This window comes from Austrofundulus limnaeus, unplaced genomic scaffold (assembly GCF_001266775.1).
Source record: "Austrofundulus limnaeus strain Quisiro unplaced genomic scaffold, Austrofundulus_limnaeus-1.0 Scaffold40, whole genome shotgun sequence".
In the NCBI taxonomy this organism is placed as follows: domain Eukaryota; kingdom Metazoa; phylum Chordata; class Actinopteri; order Cyprinodontiformes; family Rivulidae; genus Austrofundulus; species Austrofundulus limnaeus.
The window spans coordinates 2145836-2157884 of record NW_013952442.1 but is presented as its reverse complement, the minus strand read 5'-3'; positions in this window follow the sequence as shown (position 1 = coordinate 2157884).

The window sequence follows — 12049 nt, the reverse complement described above, 5'->3', positions numbered from 1 at the left end:
CACTATACTTTTGCAAATTCTGCATATAATTAATAAATTATTTCAATTAAGTCATTGCTGATTTTATTTTTTTAACTATTTATTTTTAGAATTTGTCCAAAAGGTCGACTGTTTTTTTGGAAAGTAAAACTGGGATGTTAACCATTGCTAAGTAAAGTAAAAAAGTCTCAAAAATACAGAAAGGAAGGTATTGTCATGCCTCAAATAACTGACACCTTTTTAATTGGGTAAATAGCTTTTTAATATAATGAGTAAAATATGCCTATATATTACAACTGCCTTATTCACAAATGACAGTTTTATCTAAGAATGGGGGGAAAAGCAATTGTAAATGYACAGCATCTGAAGTTAGAATCAAAGTTTGTTAAAAGCAGCTGGTTAGGAGTGTGTTCAGTATTGTTTATAGTTTACAGCAGAGGTTCTCAAACTGGGGTCCCTGGACCCCCAGGGGTCTGCGAGAGGTATCTTGGGGGTCCTCAAAACTTTTTTATTAAAATGTTAATTTGGATTTTATTTTTTTAAAAATGCATGGAGAACAACAAACTAATAAAAAAACATAAACTTAATAAAATATATATACACATGGCATTTAGKGGTTGAAATGACAATAAATTACATTTTAAAACAGCATACGGTTTATGAGGGGGTCCCTGGGTTTTTCTTGTCCTTGTAAGGGGTCCCCAGACCCAAATGGCTTGAGAACCCCTGGTTTACAGATCCAAAACAGTGGAAAAACTATACTGTTGGTAAGATATAAAAGAGTTACCGTTTTAAAAAAAATAAATTACCTTAATCGGTGCACTAAATTTAAAATCAAAGTATTGATTTGAAACACTTAACACAAGAGGTACATAGAAATTTGCATACAAAATGTCACAAAWAAGCGTCCTTTTCGCAATATTTTGTTTGTCGCCCATTTTTCACCAGGGCATTAACAATTGAAGACAACTGCCAACAAAACTGATGATGCCCAAAAAAAAAACAGAAGCAGAAAAAYAAAGACACAGCTGAAAAAGTGCTGCCACTGTAAAATGCAGGTATTGTTATAAGATTAAAAAAAAACAGAGAAAGAAGTAGTATGAGTGAGGATCCAGTGGCAAAGAGAGATGCGGCAATGCTGCTGCTAAACAGCTTTGGCATGAGATGACAGCAAGCAAAAGAAATAAACAGTCAACACACTTTGTTTTTGCTTCTTAAAAATATCCTGTCCCGTTTTAAATCCTGACACATTCCAAGATGGGGCTGTGCACAGATGGGGCGGTGGGGGTAATAAATTGGCGGGAAGAGGAGACGCTTTTCAACCGGCTCAGTGGCAAGTGAGTATTTTTTCCCCCATAGCTATTACTAACCTTACAATGTGAACCCCAGGGCCCCAGTGGATATGCTTTCTATGCAGTGCCAGCTCATACTAAAGAAAACCCCCACATGGAGCAACTAATCCCTTTCAAACGGGTCGCAGCCGGCGCGGACATGACTTTGCAATGTGCGAGCAACGTGTCGAGGGGAGCAAGAGGAGGAGGATGGTGAAGTCATATGCTCAAAGTTTGGTTTCAAAACACTCGCCCCTCTCTCGGCGCGTCTCCCTTTTGATCCCCACCGCCAACCATAATAATCAGCTTCTCCTCCAAGCATGTATCAGATAGAACACAGACAAGATTACATCAAGAGCAAATATGTGTCCCTATTATCCTGCCAAGGAAGGACTCGCAAGACTGACAATAGCAGAGGTGACAGAGTGAGAGTTGGAAATGAGAGCGAAGAGGAGGAGAGCAGTGTGCGGTAGAAGAGGGGGGAAAGGTTGTTGTCGAGTGGGGAAGAGCAGCAAAACGACAACTCATTATCCCAAAATCGAAAGCATCCCCATCGCACACAAACACACGCATAAAGTATTCACTCTCACTTCCAGTCACATTTTGTACACCACTTTTGTTTGCGTGCTCTGTCTCTGTCATTGGGCTTTACTTATTTATGGGACTTTACAAGTTCCTTGGCAGAGATGCAGAGCATTGCAGTTTATGTCTAATTTAGTAAATATCCTTTCGCCAGTCAGGCCTGTCAGCCATTGTTTTTCTCTTTTCTCCATACTCTCCCATCTCTACCCCCCCCCCCCCCCCCCCCCCCCCCCCCCCCCCCCCCCCCCCCCCCCCCCCCATCTCGCCTCCCTCATCTCCGAGGGTAACAAACAGAACCACGTCTGGATCTGAACTCTATATAGTTTCCCTCTCATTTGTGCCCTTTTTGTTGTGTTTGGATGCTGCCACAAAAGTTAAACTTCTGAAGTGCGCACCTCAGACAAGGCCAGGTAACAAGTGCAAGATGCTAGGCTAGCTGTGTGAAAAGTGTCAAGCACTCATTGTCATTTAATGCAGGAGGGGGATAATAGCCTGGCAAACAGGCAAGACAGCGTTCCCCTTTACAGTACCCTTTGTTAACGATCACAGCATTTTGGTGCTGGCATTCAAAAGGAAACCAGAGAAGGGAGCGAAGAACGAACAAGAGCAGGAAAGATGAAATATATTTTGAATGTTTCATGGAAAAACAATCTGACACAAAGTAATATTCATCTCCTATGAATCCAATATTCTTTTAGGAATGATATTAGATGGTATCTATTATATCTTCCATTGTGTTCCCATCTGCCCTTTTCAGGATCTAAATTATGTGCATTAGTACATAAATGGGCTAATGCCTGTCTGTATTTAGCTGGCTACATGCCGTGAATATATTCTCTGCTTCAAGAAGTAATTGGTAATTACAGTGGTCATTTAGGCAATCACTGTCTCCCCGAGATTCATGTCATTCTTAAAAATAACTAGCTCTTAACCTTTGACAGAATTCTACAGAAACTGTTCATCATCGCCCCCGCTTTGATTAATTTTTACACACACACACTCGCACACAGTGGACGCAAATATGCTCAGAAACAAAAGATGGACACACACCTACAGTGTGCGCTGACACACAAGAGTGTGTGAGTGTGTTAAAAATGGAGGCACCTTCATACATCCGGGGAAAGAGATTTCCTTATAGTGAGAAGAAGGCTGAATATCCCCACCTCCAGCACCATTAGTTCCATTTCATAAACAGTAAGACTACACATAAATACAGGTCATTTAACTTATCTGCCCCGTTCTCCCTCCCTACATCCATCCATCTCTCTCCCTCACATCTCCATCAGATTTATCTCAGCTCATTCACGGTAAACTGGTGAGTATTTTCATTTATTCTGTCCTTCTCTCTTTTCTCGCTGTAGCCTCTCTATTCTTTTTTAGACATTAGTCATTTCCATGCATAATGATGTGCCATTGACTGTGATGATGGTGGTGGTGGTGGGTGGTGTAAAACTGGTATTGTATGTGAGAGATCATCAGGTTGGCTATATTAGCATTGAAATACTTACCCGTTTACTCCGATGCCCTCCATTACTGGGTTCTCCAAACAACTCTTTGGCATCTTCAGGAGCTTCTGTATGCAGAAAATATATCAGTGTTTTCTTCTACCGTCACCCACAGGCATATCAGCAATTTTACAGTAATATGAGGCATAGGATATGTTTCATAAATTCTTCATTTCCCTCGTAGTGGTTTTATGAATCTTTAATGTGGGAGCCAGTGACCTCCATCTTGATTTATAGAGAATAAACCAAACGAAAATAAAATCACTTCATAATTTTCAGTAAAACATAGTCAAAAGGTTTTAGTAATATGTGAAGACACAAACTGCCTCCTCACTTTTGTTGATGCTGAGAAAATCTAACATCTTATCATAGATAATTATTTTACGATGTCTGAAACTAATCAAATGGTTTGAGTGATTCAATGGAATGTTAATTACGTTTTTCCTAACAGTTCTGAAAAAAAAAAACAGGATAAGTTGCTGCTTAGTTTTGTTTTGATGACCCTTTGATTGTTAGGCTCAGAAGCAAATGCTTGTGTAGTTTTAAATATATGTGGTGGGTTACTGTATACTAAAACACCTGAAATKACATTTTTTTGTTGATGCACCTAAAAACAGACCTTTCATTTCAGACTAAAATTTAGATCTTATTAGTGGCTACTAAAACTTTTGATCCAGATCTTATTCAATTACTTAATTGATTAGGAGGGTGTTCTAAACCAGACATCAAAACTATAAATTTACACTAGTAGATGTGTTTTTCTGAAAAGTTTTTATAGTGTTTTTGATTCAAATTTAATTGCCACATATAAACAGTTGTCATGCTCCTTATGCCCCCTTCACATAAGAGAACAATCACCGGTACTTACCAGAATATGGCTGGTCGAGATGTGACGTTCACAAACTATCCAAATCGTTTGAATGGCTTTTTTAAATGAATGATGAAAACCAAGKTGTGGATAGTTGAGAGCTGTTTTTTCTTCCTCTCATGTTTTTCTCCTCAGATGCAGACACACATGCTCTTCTTTTGCTATTCCATTGAGACCAAGAAAAAAAAAGCAAAGGGGAGGGGCAGAACAGTTGTGATTGGCAAACATGCAGGGGGTTGTACGGTTGTACTATGCCACTACATGGACTGTACATTGCTGACCGTATCACATGATTAACYGTTGACAGTTACTTTTAAAAGGAACTGATCCATAAGATTTGACTCTCTTCAAAGAGCCTTGAATCCCCTCTCTAATGGCTGGATCACACATTTGGATAAATATTGCCTCAATATGACTGTATGATGCTTGCYAAATTCTTAGTACTTTATTTATTTTTTCTCAGGTATTTTCCCTGTCTCAAAACACTCAACTTCTCCCTTACCATGCTCTGTATACATGCCCTGGCATGACCCTTTTGGACTGTGTCAGGCTGCTGCTACAGTTTTCACATTTGTGCTTGTTTCTATGAGCTTGTGATGAAAACAGTTTGGTATGAAGCCACATCATCAATACGCCACAAAATAGTTTATTTAACAGTAACATTTCATAAAATAATTTTACAGATACTGCTACTATGCAGTGACTTGGTTCATTTTACTTTGTGCTACTCACCTAAATTTATGTTTAAATTATGCTTCTTTAAACATATCATAAAGCTTTACAGAATCTTCTAGTTTTTTTTTATATTTATTTTTTCTTTGTCAGTAACACAATAAAGCATTCCTTGTTAAAGAAGCACAACTGCTGTGCTGGTTTCATAGCCTACCGATGTAATAATAGTTGCATTTTAACAAAACACATAACACTCCCAGCTACTTTATTTTGTGAGATTTACTGTTTAAAATTACTAGTTGGTTGTAATGTTAATTTTACTGCAATTTATTTTTTTACGAAATCAAATAGTGTATTACCACAAAATAAAGAACTGCTCTCTATTTTTGCACTATAGTCAMTTTTCTCTTCTGAAATAATTTTATTAAACCTGTGTGTAACATGCAAAAACACTACTAACACAATTATTGCACAGGGTGCATTTAGCATGTTTTCTTGCAAAAAATGTATTTAAATTAAATTGTCAAAACCAAACTTCTTTATTTATTTCCTTTATTTGACCAGGAAAGTCCCATTGRGATTAAAAACCTCGTTTTCAAGGGAGTCCTGGCCAAGATGCAGCAAAAAATATACATTTATATAGAGTTACACAATTAAAACACAATACAAACAATCACTATTAAAAACATTCACAATTCAAGGAATTCATCTCCAATGCCCTCAATCTGGACTTAAAGGTGCTCAATGGGATCAGTTCAGCTAACTTCTAGACCTTTTGCAACATGTTCCAAGTAGATGGGGCAGAGTAAACAAAGGCCTTTTTCCCCAATTCTGTACGGAGGAATGGGACAGAGAGCAAGAAATGATCATTTGAACGCAAAGAGTGTGAATCAATGCTTTTTGTGTGATAAGATCACAGATGTAAAATGGTAACAACCCAAGCAAAGCCTTAAAAATAAAATTGTACCAATGTCCCAACATCCTGGTGGACAAAGAAGGCCATCCCACTCGAGTGTACAGATCACAATGATGAGTCGAGGCTTTACAGTTAGTAACAAACCTCAGAAAAACATGAYAGCATAATTTTTTAAGATATTGTGCTGAGGCGTTCTTATATAACAAGTCTCCATAATCTAAAATGGATAAWAATGTCRCTGTGACAAGCCACTTTTTAACAGTAAAAGAAAAATGTTTTTTATTTGTCTAGTCTACACAAGTGGAAGAACTATATCACAGAAAAGTAAGGCAGTGTAATAGCCCCACAAACTTAAAGCGATGAGTGAAGAATCAAGGACTCAGTACAGGCAATGTTCACTTGGTTCCATATTCATAATAAGTGATAAATGAAAATGCAACAAAGCTGGACAAAGACAGGTGTGTTTTTATTAGATGGATTTTCAGTAAAGCACACTGATATCATCAAATATGCTATGCAGCCATACAGTATATGCTTTTTATTTATTTATTTATTTATTTATTTATTTATTTATTTATTTATTTATTTATTTATTTATTTTATTTAGCACAGAACATATAAATCTACATTTAAAGTCCTGAACTAAATAAAATCTTAAAAAAGGCAGAAATGTTCACTTAACTTTGTGGGTATTTTTGCATCCTCGCACCTTTTTTTTGGCTATGAGGTAGCTGTCAAAAAAGCTACAAAGGATTCTGGAGAGGAAAACAGGTGAGTCATGTTTGTTTGTTTATTATTGTTAATTATTATGCTGTTTTTTAGCATGGGAACAGCTGGTATGCTTTACCTTGATACTGTCAAAATGATCGCTGCTTAAAACTGAATGATATACAAAACCATCAATGCAGAAAAGGATTATGAAAAAAAGGAGTTTCTTAGAAACATCTTTGTAGAGCATCTGAACCTTCTTTCCTGAAAGGGTTTTGCGTCACATCAGTAAACAAACTCTTCCACCTTCCTCCTATACACAGACTTCTTGCTGGAGAGCAAATCAAGTACAGCAGCATCATTTGCAAACATCTCAATATAACTGCCCTCATACATGAGTTACATGTACAGGAGGGTGATCTGGACACATTCTTGTGAGGAAAAGATGTTCAGACACCTTGGATCTTAACAATTGATGGTCTGTCCATCCAGAAGTCCAAAACACAGTTACACATCTGTCCCAGCAACTGCAGTTTGTTGACTAGTGTTTGCAGAATAATGGAACTAAAATCTAGAAACTGTAGTCATGTGATCCCAGGTCTCCAGATGAGWGAGAGCAAGAAGGATGACAGCTGATGCTGCATTGGGCACACAAGTTATTCCTGTCTAGGTATTCATCTGGACTCAGTGATGTCAACTTGATGTGAGCCAAAACTACCCATTCAAAGCATTTCATTTAAACTATTTCCTAGACCAGGACAACAGTGGAGGTGCTATACGGGCAGTCATCTGTCAATTCAACAGTCTGTGGTTTGATCCTGGTTTCCCATATCAAAGTGTCCTTGAAGTGAACCCAATGTTGCCYAGTGTAAATCTGCTCTGAGTAGTCAATAAGACTACAAAAGTGATTTTTGAGTGCAGTTCATTTACCATTTTATATCCATCCATTACATCCAAAATGTGGTTGGGAAAGGTGAAGTAAGCAAGCACACCTGCCTCCACCCTCACTTGCCCCACTCTGGGCCCTCGATCAAGACCCTTAACCCCCACAGCTGCTCCCCCAGRCACCCAAGATGGCAGAACCCTGCTCCACACGTGTGGGCTGTGCTTGCCTGGTGGTCAGTGGTTGTGTCAGGAAGGGCATCCAGCATTAAAACAATCGTCACGTGAGTTAGCTTGCTGTGGCAACCTCTGATGGAGGAAGCAGCTGAAAGAAAAAAATAAAACCATTCTTTTATTTTCTAAAACATTTGTTCCTGTTCAGGGTCCTGACGAACTGGTCCAGCAGTCATTGGAGAAAAGGCAAATTTCRCCCTGGACATGTCTTTTGTCCATTACTGTATCTTATTATATTGTTTACTGTTACAATTATGGGTGGCAAGGCATCACCAGTGATTAGAGAGGCCTTTACGTGGGGAGTTAACGTTGCATGTGTGGATTTTCTCTTCGGGCTTCCTCCTACASACCAAAAACATGCATGGTGGTAACAAAATTGTCTCTATAGGGGTGAGTGAGAGTGTGAACTTCTGTTTGTCTCTATCTGGCCCTGTGATGGACTTGCAACATKTCCAGTGTGGCATTTGCCTCATGCACAGTGACTGCTGGAAATGGGCACCAGCTCCCCTATGAAGCTGCCTGAAAAAGTGGATAAAGAAACTGGATAGTTAGAATATATTATTGGTAAAATATGCATGGAATTATGTTATATTCAGATAAATCATTTAATTGTTTTAAGTAAATGTAGATAAGCTCTGCTTTCTCAGCAATAACTAAATATGATCAATAAATCAAAACTAATTGCAAAGAAACTTAATGTCCAAAGTTAATATCAGTCTCATGTAAATAAGGAGTTAATGTACATTTGTGAGAGCGCTCATTTTGGCTTCACACTTGGATGTGACTTGGGGGCATTAAGCCATAGACATACTGGTGATGCAGATGAGCAAAGTGGATTTGCTATGATGGATGTGACAGAAGAATGGAGGGATCATGGGGACTTTTAAGCAGAAACATCCATAAACATCAATATTCATCCATGCGCCTMTCTAAACACACACATATATTCACGTCAAGGCTGATGGCAAATAAGAATTACAYGGCAAGGCTAAGGGTGGATGTTAAATGATGCCACGTTTTGTGCATGTCTGCTCTTCCTCTGTCCTGTGCAAGAAGACACTGACAGWAAGGGAAAGACAGAATATGTGTGAGAAAATAGGAAAAGACAGAGTTCACTGCCCACTAGGGACCTAAATATCTTTGCATGGAAGGTGGAGATACTCAGCCAACCCTGAATCCCCTCCAGAGGGGGGGGGGGGGGGGGAATCATCACTGATGGATATAATTTTAGTGGAAAAAATGAGTCAAAGAGGCAGAGAGAGGATATAAAAGCAGATTATATTTAAGCAGTAATCAGGACAGTGAAGAGCTTGGGAGATTTTAATATGTTTAAATGTTCTTAATTGGGCTCAGAGTGGAGTGGGGCCCCCTGAAAGCATCCACCCAAAACAGCGCTCTAAAGGTAAAAGCAGATTGGCTTTTATTGAATTGTAATGAGAAGTGGGAAATTGCATGTTAATTCTGTCCCTGGAGTAAGTGTGTTCCCTCCGATCGGTGCGAGGTGCAGCTCTAACAGGGTCATGCAACTCAAGTTGTGGTGCATCTTGTTCGCTTATTTAAAGGTAAGAGGGAGGGCGTYGCTTAGACTAAATCAATTTTGCGCTTGATGATACGTATATGCGCCAAGTGACGTGTGCAAGTATGTGAATTGGCGCATAATGCTAAACCACCAAACACACGCTGCTGTGTGTATCCCATAGTGATTAAAAACGGTGTGATCGTGCTTAGAGCTGACACTTTGTCCCCTTATTGAGGCCTTGTAGGAATTAGACCCCAGTAGATCTGCTCCAAGCATATCCAAACACAAACTAAGCCGTGTTTCTCTGCAACTCTGGATACTATCGAGATTTCACACTGGGAAGGGAAATATTAGCACGACAAACATATCTGCCAATACAAACTTGCATGTAAAAAAAGGCATAGAGACGACGCTCAAAAACAGCATCTCCACACACTCTGTCCCTTTGAATTATAAAATCAGCTTGGCAAAAGAAGCGGCACCATAAAATTCAGCTGTGGTTCTCCTTCAGCCAAAGCGCCTTTCTTTTGTAGGGGGTGGGGGGGGGGAGGAGAAAAGCCTAGGTCTTAGCTGTGAGAGCAAGAGTGTGGGGAAAAGCATGGGTCCATCTGGCATGGGGAGAGACAGCTTTGTTGAGATTGGGCCCAAGACACACTGCTACAGAAGGGTCCTTCTCTCAGACACCTGCAGAATACCTTGGAGCTTCCACCTCCTGCCTCGCATTGTTCGACACATAGAACACGCACACGCCTCCACAACCTCTGCTCGCCCTCACGGAAACCTGGGAACAGAGGACAGGCCTCTCGGATTACATTATGCCCCTCAYACACGGGTGTTTACACGCAGAGGCTGAAGTCGAAGCAGCATCATGTCAGCTGACATTAACATTCATAAATGTATTGATACCAAGAGAGGAATGGAAAAGACACGCAGACAAGATAACCACAGGAGGAGGGGGCAACAGAGCATCTAGAAAAATGAAAAGTGTGTGCAGGAGAGGTGTGGGGGGGGGGAATGTAAGAAAGATAGAAAGAAAGAGAGAGATGTCTCTTTTATTTACCCTCATACTTCAATGCTTCTTGTTAAGAAGAGGGAGGATACAGGGGCCTTATCACCCAATTTGCTGCCCGTGTCTGTGCGTTTCTCGATTGATTTCTCTGACAAAGTCCAGAATCATTTTTCAACTCTCCTTCATCCTCTCCTTCTCGCTTCCCTGTCCGTCTCTTTCTTTATCACTTTCTCTCACATATCAAGGCGCACGCTCCTTCCTCTCTGCCTCTGCCCCCACCCACGCTTGAAAAAAAGGATGCTTGAGCCCCCAAGTAGCACAGCCCATGAAGATGTGCATGAGACAAGCATACGAAGTACATAATGTATCCATCATATGTGTTAAATATAGACTATTTCACAGATGTTTTATGAAAATGAGAATTAGGACATGCTTGAAGCACACTGACGACAAATCCTCTCTAAGCTTTAATTAGGAGCGTTGTGAGGGAGGGGAGAAAAAAAAAGGCCAGTCTACCGGCACGTAAAACTTTTAAAGTGTATTAAATGCTGCAATCATATTTAAAAACGTTATAATCTCTCTATATAATTAGAATTTTATGAGTAATTGAGAGTGCAAGTCGCAGGTCAAGGTGAGTGTTAATTCTCACACAAAACCTCATCAGCAGTACAATGACAACACTACCACAGTCAGATTAATGAAAACTGCTAAAAAATATATTATTATTATTAGGCTTAAGATGTTACCCTGCAAAAACAGGACAGCTGCTACTAAATCTCCTTATGTGTTGCTTTCTTTTTCAAGGCTTTCTTCCCCCCCATGCTCACCCCACAGCTAATGGCCCAAACATCTGTTTTAAAAAGTTACTCTATTGATCTAACCAGCTCTAAATATAGGGGGACAAACACACAGATAAAACGAAGCCACTCTTTTTCTTTTAAAGTTTGGAGAAACGATTCCTTAAACAGTTTGGAAACTCGTATTAGACTGGGCAATCGACCGTTTTGCTTTATTTGATTTTTGTTTGTTTAGGGAAACTTTTCACACACAGCTGCACCATTTTTAATCCACTATTCATGTGACATAAAAAAATAAAATAGGGTGAGCAGGCTAACAGATTAATGATGTTTGTTATGYGGTTTGACACTTTAGCTCCCTGTGTGGTTTTGATCTAAAAAAWACTTTAGGTTATTTTGTGCCCATGCAGACTTTTGACATTTTGATGGTTTTTCACACATCCTGAGGCCTTCTGAGGCAAGCCAGGCCCTCTCTCTGACAAAGTGTAAGGCTGGAYTTTTGTTTATTTGAGTCTAAAATTCATGTCCCCACAACCTCATCTCTTACCATTAATTGTTACACCTTTTTTGTTGTGTGAAAATCATGAATGTATAGATCATTGGAACAGAAAAATSCATGAACTTTGACAAGAGAAGTTTGATGAAATTATAAATTTTACTGATTTTTACAGATTTTTTATGTATTAAAAAAGGATCATTTGAAAAGTCAACAAGTGACATGTCTCTGAACAATATGTATATTTTTTAATATTTACTTTTATTACACTTTCACATTTATTACGCTAGAAAAAGGGTTGTTAGTGCTTAGAGCATAATTTGAGTGTGACTTTCAGCTACTACCACACTAAATTTTATCTTAATATCTGTGAAAWTATATGTTTTCAAAGAACATTTAAATTGAATTGGCTCCAAAACGTAATCAGTTGTAACTGTACATTTTACATCTAATTATTATTATTTTACTTTCCACAAAATCTGTCCACACACGTGTGTGTGTGTGTGTGTGTGTGTGTGTGTGTGTGTGTGTGTGTGTGTGTGTGTGTGTGT